The sequence below is a fragment of the Epinephelus fuscoguttatus genome, linkage group LG5 (genome assembly GCF_011397635.1).
Source record: "Epinephelus fuscoguttatus linkage group LG5, E.fuscoguttatus.final_Chr_v1".
Taxonomy (NCBI): domain Eukaryota; kingdom Metazoa; phylum Chordata; class Actinopteri; order Perciformes; family Serranidae; genus Epinephelus; species Epinephelus fuscoguttatus.
Window position 1 is genome coordinate 32267457 of NC_064756.1, and position 12710 is coordinate 32280166.

Here is a 12710-nt window from a genome sequence, read left to right on the forward strand (position 1 = left end):
GAACTATCCCTTTAAAGTGAAGAACTTTTAAGTGAAGACATGTCAAGATTCAACTTTTAAATCTAATCAACAATTAAAACATTTTTTTTTATTTATATTTATTTATTTAACACATTGAACTCTGAAAATCCAACAGGTCTAATGCTAATAACTATCTGATTTGGAACAATTATATATATTTTCGTTATTTTTTCTTCCATCACAACGCCCACTACTTAGATGTCCTGTTCAATCTGTAAAAGACACTCTAGTGATAGTACAAGTTTAAAGAAATTAATGCATAAGTTGTTTTTCTGATATCAGTGTCATGAAAGATATGACAGTTTTAATTTAAATGAAAAAAAAAAAAAAATCCATTATATGAATAAATATAATTTTACATCCATGGCCAGCAGTCGACACATGTACACAGACCATAACAGATGGCTTTTACCAGGCCTGCACGAATTTCTGTTGCAGATATTTGTGGGGAGTTTTCTGGTTTTGGTCCAAAATTAATTAAAAAAGCACAAATGAGTTCTACATTGTTATGTGTAAATATATCAGCAACTGAGGAAATATTATGCTATTGTGAAGAGAATCGGCACTGACTTGAACAAGTTCATTTGTAATATGCATTAAAAGTGAGGCTCATGTCAGCAGTCGTCATTAAAACTGATTGATACCTCTACAAATAATGAAAAAAAAATTAGCCAGACAGCTTTTTTCTTTCAGTAATTGCCTTTAATGATAGCCTATATTCAAGCCATGTTAATACTAACATTTTCTCCGTCTGTGACAAGTGTCAGGTGAAATGAAATATTAGAATGTTAAGATAGCCTGTCAATGGACGTAATATTTTCTGAGTCAGAAACATTTGGCCCTGACTGAACAGGTTACGCAGTACCTTATACATTAATGGACTTGTTCAGTCAAATTATGGGCACTCTAGTGAATTCAGATCTTCAAGGCATTTATGCAGCCACTGAGGCTAATGGAGGACATTTTGTGCCTCTTGAGTTAATTATTTTAATGCAAATGTTCACTGGTTCAAATTGATCACTGTTTTGGGCTTGAAGACTTGTAAAAGAAACTTAAAAGAAGAATAGCCTGAAATTTTTCACTTTATTGTCACATTACAGTTAAAACACCATTTCAAAGGCAATATTCAAATAAGACAATCAGAAGGCTGCAAATACTCATGTACCCAAGCACACCAAGGTTTCTGTAGCTTGTGCTGTCCTTGTAACAAAAGAGAAACAAAAAAATATGTAGCTCTTTAACTCTGAATATTCATTTTTTCCCACTAATGTTTCTGAATATTTTAGTATGCCCTTTGTCTTTCTGAATAACAGCATCTGGCTAAAATATAAATGAGGTGTGGATCCATTTTTGTAACTTGCCCTTACTGAGAAATATTGTTTTGGTTTCATGGCTTGATCTTGAAAGGTTGTGGAGACACAAACTCACACTGTGAACAAAATGTAAATACAACGCATTCATTCATTGTTTTAAAGCCTCTTTCATCTTTGCAACAAAATGGAAATTGGACACGTCTGATCGAATTCACTTTTATTTCAGGGTTTAAGGTCAGAGTGTTTGTAAAAAATATGCGTTATGTTGATTTTTGAGCCTAATCTCGACTCGTATTTTGACAGCAAAATATTCTCTACTCTGAAAACAAACCTTTTTTATTTGCAACATACTCAGACAGCGTATCACTCTGCAAGTTTTAGACACAGTAGGATTGCGTTTGTCAAGGGACTGAAGTTAAAAGGGAAATGGTATTCTCATGGTGTGCCATGCAAGTCAATAATGGCCACAGCAGGTACTGAATTAGTCATCAGGATATGTATTATATGTTATATTGAAAGGCCAGTGTAATTATTTTTCTCTAACCTTATTTGACAATCGTCTCCTTGTTTCTGTTAAAGAAGCCTTGACTTCTCCTCGCTGAGGCCCAGTTGAAATTCAGCCTCTTCACCCTCTTTCTTTGACGGTGTCCCCTGAGCCCCCGCTGCTTGATTTAAACCATTTGGCCTGTTATATTATGAGGTCAGGTGTTAACAATTCACTTCGTCTGAAGGAGCTGACTAGTCTGAAATCCATAAATTAGTTTTGCCGAAAAACCCTGAGTGTGGCGATACAGGCTCTGCTTACCACCTCGTGTCCTTAACCTACATTAACAACTATGGCATCAAATAGGAAACCACTTCAACCCATATATTTTAAAGGTCCAGTGTGTAGGGTTTAGGGGGGTATACTGGCAGAAATAGAATATCATATAATAAGTATGTTTTCTTTAGTGTATCATCAACAGAAAATAAGAATTGTTGTGTTTTCGTTACCTTAGAGTGAGCCGTTTATATCTACAAAGGGAGTGGATCCTCATCTGTGAAGATCTTCATGTTGTACCGCCATGTTTCTGCAGCAGCCCAGAACAGACAAACCAAACACTAGCTCTAGATAGGGCCGTTCACATTTTCACATTGGACCCTCCAGGACATGCTCAACAGTGTCGGAAAACACTGATTTGTAATCTGTAATGTGAAACTGTTGGCTGTAGATTGGACCATGTGTGTTTTTGCATTTTCATGTCGTCCACTGAAGTAAACAGCCCCTCTGCAACCAGAGCATCAGAAGAACTCTGAGAACACTAAGAATAAGATGCTTACAGCTAAACAGGAGATTGCAGGAGAATCTGTAGAGTATTACAAACAATTGTGCAGTCCAGAAATAGAAGGAATGGAAACTCAGTTAAGACATTATTTGCAAGATCTGAATTATCCACAAGTGACCAACGCACAAAACCAATACCTCACTGCGCCAATTACTGTTGAAGAGATATCAAAAGTGATTCAGAAACTAAAGCCAGATAAGAGCACAGGTAGAGGGGAATTCTACAGAGAGTTTAAAGTACAACTTACCCCTATCTTATATAAAGCGTTTAACTGGGCATTAACACATGAAATATGACCAGACACATTGAGCAGTTCCATAACAACAATTATCCATAAGGAGGGTAAGGATCTATTACAATGTGAAGGATACAGACATATAACTCTACTAAATGTAGATCAAAAACTTCTTAGTAGCATTCCAGCTAAAAGGTTAGCTAAAATTATCATGACATCATATACTTAGATCAGACAGGTTTCATTAAAAATACACAATTATAAAATTATGTCAGACGTCGTACAATTAATTTAATAGAGCATGTGCATAAAAACAATACACAGGCTCGTATCTGGCTTTAGTAATACCTTTATTTCTTGGCTGCAGAATATGTATAGAACCCGAAAAGCCCAGGTTAGAGTAAATGGAACACTATCAAGCCCATTTGAGCTTAAAAGAGATATAAGACAGGGGAATCCTCTCTTGCCATTAATCTTTGCTTTATGTATCGAACTACTGGCAGCAAGTATTAGGAGAAATTAAGAAATAGAAGGGGTAGAAATTGAGGGGATACAGCACAAAGCAGCACTATATGCGGATGATATCATCTTATATTTAACAAAATTAGAATTTACTCTCCCAGCTTTAATGAAGAGCATTAAAGCATATAGCATTGTATCAGGGTATAAACTGAATATGCAAAAATGTGAAGCAATTAGCCTGGGAAACCCTATTGCTCCCAAGTTAAAAATGAATTCCTTTGGAAATTGGATAGAGAAAAGGTGAAATATTTGGAAATAGAAATACCTAGGAACAAGGATCAACTATATAAATATAACTATGATCAACTGGAAACAAGAATTAAACTTAAGACTTGAATAGATGGAGGTTAGTCCCTTTGTCATTATCAGGAAGGACTGACACCATTCGAATGAACATACTCCCCAGATTCTTATTTTTATTTAAGGGGCTTCCTTTGTATGTCAATCCAGCCACATTTAGGTGCTGGGACAGAATGTTACTTAAATTCATATGGAACAATAAAAAACCAAGGGTCAAAATGAAAATGCTCAAACTGGCTAAAATAAAGACAGGTTTGGCTCTCCGTAATTTGCAGAATTATTATAAGGCAGCTTGAATACAAATATTATAAACATGGCTAATAGACGATATACAGGCAAAATGGAAGTCAATAGAGCTGGCCCCATACCAAGGCATTCAGAAACTCTAAGTCAAGGTTAGAGCTGAACAATTGGTTTCAAAATACTCTTAGAGTCTGGAATAAAGTCAGTAGGGATCTTAAGAATCATAATGAACTGCTGGTATTGAGACAAATAAAAGCAGATCCCAACTTTATCCCAAACAAAGAGGAAGGCACCTTTAAAATCTGGAATCAGAAAGGGCTGAAAATTTTTGGACAATTTATCAACCATAAAGGAATTATGCAATTTGAATCACTACAGTGAGAATATGATTTGCCACATTCTCTCTCTCTCTTTTTTTTTTTTTTTTTTTTTTTAGATATTTACAAGTCAGACGTTATGGTGGTGATATAAAGGAGAAAACCATTACAGATCTTCACCCTATGACACAGTTTTTGGTCAAAATGATAAATGTGGAGTTGTTAAGCAACAGATTTCTGAAGAATTGAGAGAAAAAATGAGATGGCAAGAAAAACTCGACTTCACGCTGTCTAATATTGAATGGAAAAATATATATCCATCATCACATAAGACAACAGCATCTCAGTTCTGGCAAGAATACACATGGAAATTTCCGATGAGATATGTTCTAACACCTGTTCAACAAACCATATTTCAACAATCAGTAACATCAAATTGTTGGAGAGACTCGAGTCGATTGGTCTTAAAATTGACCTTGGTCTTGGTCTTAAAATTGAGCACTACATAGAAAATGTGGGACAAATACAAGATTAGAACCATCATGCACCACAGCTAAATAGAAAGGCAGGGTAACAGTAGGCGTTCTGACAGCCAATTGGAGAAATACAGTAGATAGTAAAAGTCAGCAACCAAATGGGGGGAGCACTTCTGTTTGTTGGTTTTGTTTTGTTTTGTTTTCCCAATTATCTGTTAATCTTATTATGTATTTACCCATTTTCAACAGCATGTTTTCCAAGCCAGTTGTTAACCTCATCACCTTGATGATTTGTTGATGAAATATGAGTTATTCATGAATTTAATTTTGATTGTTCAGTGAACTTCTATCTTGTATGCCTTTTTTCCCTTCTTTCTCTCTTTTGTATCTTTTTCAGGTGAGAAAGGGGTCCTTTGAATAATATAAACTTAGTAGACATGGATTGAATGGTATGGGCTTGGTGGGGCTGGTGTTTGGATAAATGTTTGTATTTCGTCACTTTTATTATTTCTGATATAGTATTTGTTACCTTGTTGTGTATGGGTGTTATGGTTTTGTCTTCCTTTATTTGTGCTATCTTTATACATTCTGTTTAGTGCGTTGTTAAATTTTTACCTTGGTTATATGTCTGCTCCCAGTATAAACCTTTTAACAATGAACACTGAAGGAATTGTAATTGGGAGAAGTTCCTGCTCTTTGCAATCTGCAGTCCTCACCGGTAGATTCCACTAAATCCCTTAAATCTTGCACACTGTTCCTTTAAACTTTGTTGCATTCACTGCCCACATGCACAATACTTTTGAGAATAATTCAGAAGAGTACTGAAGAGACTGTTTGCATAAGAGGGTCATGAGAGAGACAACATGACATGTAATGTGGAAATCTCAACTCAACATGGAGACATTCATGCACCTGGTAGGCTCAGTCGGCACATGCTTTGTGTTCTGCCTTACACATACACAATGATATAGCTGTTACCGCCTTCTCAAATGTCTCTCATTAAAGATCTCTCTCCTTGTGTCAGTCTCTGGTCCTTTCTGAGATCCCAGCTCCTCCATCCTTGAAATTGAAGGCTGAAGTGAATCTTATCGCCACTCATTAGCTTCATTCCCATTCTATCTGGCTCCCTTTATTGCTCAGTGTTAACCTTCTTACTTGGTAGCATTCATGGAGAAGTGGTGTCCTTCTGTCAGAGGAATTAAATGACTTGCAATATTTCAGCACACTTATCCCTGACAGATAATTTGATCCCAAACAGAAAGAGGCTGTCTGTATTGTGCCTAGATCATATTGCTATACCTGATTTAATTTCTCTCAATTATCATACATTTTCATTTTGTGTTACTGCAATATGTTATAATAGGAGTGTATGAGCAGATTCATTTATATAGCTCAGTTTTAGTGGGATAGGTGCCAAAGAAAATTCATCGTGAAGTGCATATTTTTAGGTGTTCATGGACTGTAAACCACAAAACTGTCTGAACCTAATTGTCTGATGAGGAATTAGCTAATATTCAGTTCCGCAGAAATCAGCAGCAATTTGAGACACAGAAAATGTATACTAATTATATTGTTGGATGGATGCAGTTCCAGAACCATTGCCTTATGCTTTTGTTTAGATTGATTGATGTATTTTGCATTGATGCAAATAAATTGTCCTTTCTTTTTTTCTCCAATTCACAAACAGAAGAGCTGACTCTACTCCTGTCTGACAGCTAGAGTTGGGAGATGTCTGTTGTTTTGGAAAGCTGCTCTTCTGAAAATATCTTTCCTCAGTAGACTGCTGTGACGCAGTGTCCACACACACTCAGTTGCATAAAAACGATTGTTCCTCCGACCAAAAATACATCATCTTAATCTTAATCAAGTACTGCCCGTACAGAATCAGAGCTGCAATCCTCAGAGACTGCTTTTGTCAGAATCAAATTGGCTGCAAATATGGATTAAAATGAGAGACTGAGGTGTCCACTCCTCATCTGTATTGGCATTGAATTGATCTGTCCTCTTTGCTTTGCCAGTTGACCATGATATCTGGAAATATCATGTGTTTGGTGTCACAACAACTCATGGTTCTCAGTTATTTATTCCCACTTACTGAATTTCTTAAAAATAAATTAACAAATATCAGGGTCTTACAGTATAACTGTTAGTTATCTCATTGTTGAATAATTTGGAGTTTTTCTGTCTTCATTTTATTTACTTTACTCATTTACTTGCCCATTATAGTTTCCTCGCATGACCCTCAGAAACATTGCACATGATTTAGCATTTCATTTCCACATCAAACTGTCAACGTCTCAGTGGCGAAGATATTTTGAAAAGCAGTTTACTATTATGTAAATAGCGCCATTGTCTGTGAATGATACATGAATGGCATTTTTCAAAATGAATCAAACATTTCTCTTATGGACTTTTTCCAAACAAAAATATGGAACAAAGGAGCACAGCAACTTTTTCATGCCACAAGTTCAACATTTTCTCAAACGTCTATTGCATTTCTCCACCACAGAAAATGTGTAAAATTATGTTCTTAATACTTTAAAAGATTATGTAGTTTTTTTCCTTCTGAGTAAACATGCTCATTTTTGGCATTGTCCTACTCCACATTAATATGCAGTCATATTAGAGCCATTGCAATTAGGACAAAGCGATCTAACTCAAAGCTTTGATTTGCAAAGATGCTGCTGCTTAGATGTATGCACCATTTTCTTCTCATAATTTTAATTGTTTAATAAATGCCTCCAGCTTCTGTACTCTTTCTCTGACTCTTCATATGACACTATGTATCTTATTAAAACATTTAGAGTTACAGTTTTAGTATTCACTGACTTTCCTGCTCTATCTTCTAGCTTCCAGTAACTATAATTTTTTTGCCTTAGAGGTGTCTTATGGAGATTGAACACTCTGGGAAGTAATTCTCTCAGCTTGGATGCATTATAATCCTTTGATGAATAATTACAGGTATTGAAAGACTAATTGTATTTTTTCATTACACATGATATCAGTGTAGCATGCTTGTATACTCACATCAATTTAGTTGAACGAGAAGCTTGTTTGTGTCGGCTTCAATTAAAGTCACACTGGCAGTCGAAACTGGCATTTCAATTGTGTTTTGCATCTGTCACAGTCTTTCCACCTAAAATAGGATTCTGCAGTGGGACATACAATTCAGTACCACAGGGAGAGAACGCTCAAAGCTTCATCATCATCATCAACATCATCAGAATTCTTTTGAATGAATAAATTACAGCCACCCAGAGTTGTAACCATGGTGTCTTGGGAAAAGGAAACAAGATTTTGTTGGGGTGAATTTCGGGTGAATAGGGTGGGAGGAATGGAGGCACACTTTGCATGGAAATCTGTAATGCTATCACAGGTTGTAATTATTAACATTTGCATAATGTTTTCATGAAAAAAACCCCTATAAATCTGCCTTTTTCAGTTTGATTCACCCACTGTATTAAACATAGAGGAGCCATCTTAGACAAAGCATCTTCAGGTGGTGGACAAAATAGCATCCAGAAAAAGGACATCAGTAATGCACTGGTCAGGCCAGTATCAACCACACAACAATGACCATTAAAGTGTCACTGCAAATTATTATACAACAGTGGGCTTGTATCAGGCCACATACCAAGTAACATTATTTGTCAGCTCCTAATGTGATACAGTTTCTAAAATCCCTGATGTGTGGGTTGTATTTTCTGTGTCACATTATTTCTATTCCTGTTGACATGTTAAATAATTTCGCTGCATTTTCCCTTTGGAGCTCTGTTAGCTGACTTATGCTGCTTTGAAAAATCACATAAAGATCAGACTGTCTGACCTCTGTTATAGCTGAAAAATGTTGCATTCAACCTCATATAACCCATCTTTGTAGCAGTGCTTTTAAATTGTGATATTAAAGGTTCAGTGTGTAGGATTTAGCGGCATCTAGTGGTAAGGCTGAAGAACTGAAATGTCTCACATGTGCCAACTATGGTGGTTGATACACAAAGGTGGACAGCCCTGTCTGGAGCCAGTGTTTGCTTTGTCTGGTCTGGGCTACTGTCAAACAACAAAGCTGACTCGCTATATAAACATAGAGGACCCACTCCATATGTGGATACATATGAACGGCTCAATCTGGGGTAACAAAAACACAAATATAGTTATTATAAGAGGATTATACAGTGATGAAAACATAGTCATGAATATTATTTCCTTTATTACAGACAATTTTGGAGGCTTTATTTTATAGGACAACTATAGTGTAAAGAGGGGAGAGAGGGGGAAAGACATGCAGCAAAAGGCCATGGGTTGGAATTGAGGCCGCAGGCGCTGCGGCAAGGACACAGCCTCTATACATGGCGTGTCTGCTCTACCAAGTGAGCTAGTGGGAGCCCCGTGAATATTATTTCTGCCCATAGATGTCCCTAAACCTTACACACTGGACCCTTAAAGTAGAAGTGTTTTCATTATTTTGTCTATGTCACGTAATTCATTCTAAGTTACAGCAATATTGGTCTAGGTTACTTTACTAAAGCTGCTGTCAGCCTAGTTGATTAGACTGTGCAGACAGTGTAGAAGGATCTGTGAAGTGTTATTTAGTCCTATACTAACTTTGTGCAACATAATACATCTTGTAAAATGAAAATTTGTGAGGTGTACTTTTTTCTAAATGTTTTGTGAGAAAATGTGTTTTTTCTTTTCAGAGTTCTTAACTCTTAGGTATGGACTGATAATCTACAACTGGTGACATTTGTTCACTTAATGTTGCTGCTAAAAGCAGATGAGACAAGGATATATGAACTGTGCAGGCCACAAAAAAATACTTGTTCTGTTTGTGACCTCTGGTGGGAAAACAAATATGTATCTTCTACTGCAATTTTACATGTAGAATATCTCTGTGTTACCCATTACAGCTAGGAAAATTGTTTACTGAATCAGATAGTTTAAGTATTATACATTGTAGTTGTTGCTCATTTTGTCATATTGCTTACAGATAAAATCAATCCACCACTTCCATCGAGTTAACATCCCTCAGATAAAATCTAATATTTTTTGTTTGCTCTTGTCATTGGATGCTGTGTCTCTTCACATACCCCTGTAAATATTTGTTATTTAGCTGTGAATCACAGACATTTATTGGCATAACCTTCTGGGTTGGACAGTTAACACACTTGTTTCATCTATTACCAACAGATGGCTCTTTAGAACAGCGCTCCCTTTGTGACCTTTAGCTGGGACAGTTTTATTTTGTGACAAGGACAACACTTTCAAGAGCCACACTATTTCTTCAGTCAGCGTGCATGTTTATCAGCCTCTTCCGAATGGGATTTAATCTAAATTATAGCAAGGTTATCCATCTGGAGTCCATTAAGTTAGTTCTGCCACTTCTTTGAAGTAGTCTGTGGTAAATCTTGTTGAGGCCAGAGACAACAAGATTAAAGCATTGAATTTTAGAAAGAGATGCAGATTAAAAAGAAACACAGAAGTACAGGTGAAGTGAATTTTGAAAACGCACATTTGCAGCATTACATAGCAGATCAATTCACTGTCACGCATGCTAACACTAATACTGTTGTGTGCCTGAGTGGCTTCCCATAGTCCTGTGACAGCAGGCCTTGACATCATTATACAAACTTTGCCCACCTTTAACTTTGCCAAAATCAATGAGATGTTGCTTCATGATGTCTGTCTCAGTACATATACTATACCAGGGCACGTTACTGAATAACAGGCCACTTTTATCAAAACAATTTGTTCTAGTTAAGGGGACAGTTCACCCCAAAATCAAAATATATTTTTCATATTACTCATTGTGTATTTTATCAATCAAGATTGTTTTGGTGTGATTTACTAGGTGTTATTGATATCAGCCATGCCTGCCTTATCTCAAATATAATGGAACAAGTCTGTGGTGCTCAAAGCACCAAAAAATTTGTTTGAAAAACTCAGCAGCAATGTATCTTCCCACAAATCATGACCCAGTCACTCAAGATAATCCACAGACCTTATTGTGAGCAGTTTCATGTAGGAACTATTCTACCGAACTACACACACCAACTGTGTCACCACATAGAAGGAAGCACGCATATTCTATTAGCTGATGTAGCACCACTGAACTAGCTGATAATACAGCACCGCTGAGAAGGATGCCATTAATGTTTACATCTCACACTGTTACAAGCATGAGCCTCTCATTCACAGGTAGATGCACACTTCCTCCTGTGTGATAATACAGTTGGCAGGTGTAGATTTATATTACCATTCTACATGAAGGATATGCAATAAATGTTGACATACAGCATATAAATTAATTCATGTTTAACTGTGAGGTTTGTGGAAAGTCTAATTTCAGTTTAATTCAAACTGACATTGAATAAATCAATGATTAATTGAAAATATTATTTTTAGAACTTTAACTGTAGATGGGTTTAAAATGCCCCAAGGGAAGCAAAAGATGAACAGCAATGGGTCATTCTAATCAAAGGGTGAAGCGTGAAGCTGCAACTTCAATGTAACTCCAATCTGCCCAATGGATAGTGACAGTTTTGTGTGTTGACATTTTGGCTGAAAGGTAAAAGACTGTCTAAACATCCAAAATTAAAATACATCATACTCAGTGGAGAATGATTGTGGTCAGCCATTTTTACAAAAATAAATCAGTTTAATATAGTTTTTAAAAATGGAAATTGTAGCCTGATTGTTGCACGAGAAAAGACTTGGGATCCATCCAGAGTTTTGCATTTATGATCTAGGACCATGTGTATTTAATCAAAATTTTGCAGCAGTTCAGCCAATAATTAGTGTGTCATGGACCAATGTGTTGCACGGGGAGAATTTGCTTGCACCTGCTTCTGGACAAAAGATCATGGTCACCAAAACCATCAGGAACTGTTCTCTATAGGGACCATAAATACTTGCACTTAAATGTACGGCAAAGTGGTGAGCAGCTGTTGACAGTGGTGGAAAGTAACTATGTACTTTTACTCAAGTACTGTACATTAGTACAATTTTGTGGTACTTTCTTGAGTATTTCCATTTCATGCTAGTTTATGCTTCTACCCCACTACATTTCAGAGGCAACATTGCACTTTGTTCTTCTCTATATTACTTTGACAACTTAAGCTACCTGTTTGGGCCTTTTCATAGTTGACACACGCAACGCGAGCAAGCAACGCATTTCCTTTCATAGTCAACACACAACACTTGAAATGCAATACATCGCTCACGCAATAGGGGGTAGCAGAGTCACCGGTACATTCCAGCTAGCTAGTACTGCTGTAGCTAGCTAGTACTGCTATTTTATTACAGTGCAGGGCACTAGAACTGTCCTATCAATGGTGGTGTGCCCGTACTAGTTCACAAAGTTTTTCCTCCTCGCCCGCCATATTTCATACCTGCTTCTTGTGTGAATAACAAAAAGTGGTTAATTTCAAGTCACGTCGGGGCGTCGGTGGCTTAGTGGTAGAGCAGGCGCCCCATGTACAAGGCTGTTGCTGCAGCGGCCCGGGTTCTAATCCAGCCTGTGACCCCTTGCTGCATGTCATCCTCCCTCTCTCACCCCCCTTCACACTTACCTGTTCTGTCCATTAAAGGCAAAATGGCCAATAAAATATATTTTAAAAAAAAAAAAAGAAAAAAAAAATTCAAGTACGTCATTATCACCCCCGCTGGCAACACATGGTATTACACAGTATTATATGGTATTATCGAAACACATTTTGAGATGCAAGCGCGCATCATGGCGGTCAGTGCGTCTCGATGTGTCCCAGTGCGTTCGCGTCTGCATGCCTTTGTGTCGACTATGAAACGGCCCTTACTTTGCAGATTCTGATTAATAATGCAAATTATAATCAACAGATACAATATTAGCTATGCATCATTATAGGTGAAGAAGAGACATTATTAATCCTAGGGGCAAAAGATTCTCAACATAACGGGCAAATATAAAGTATATAAAATAAGCCATA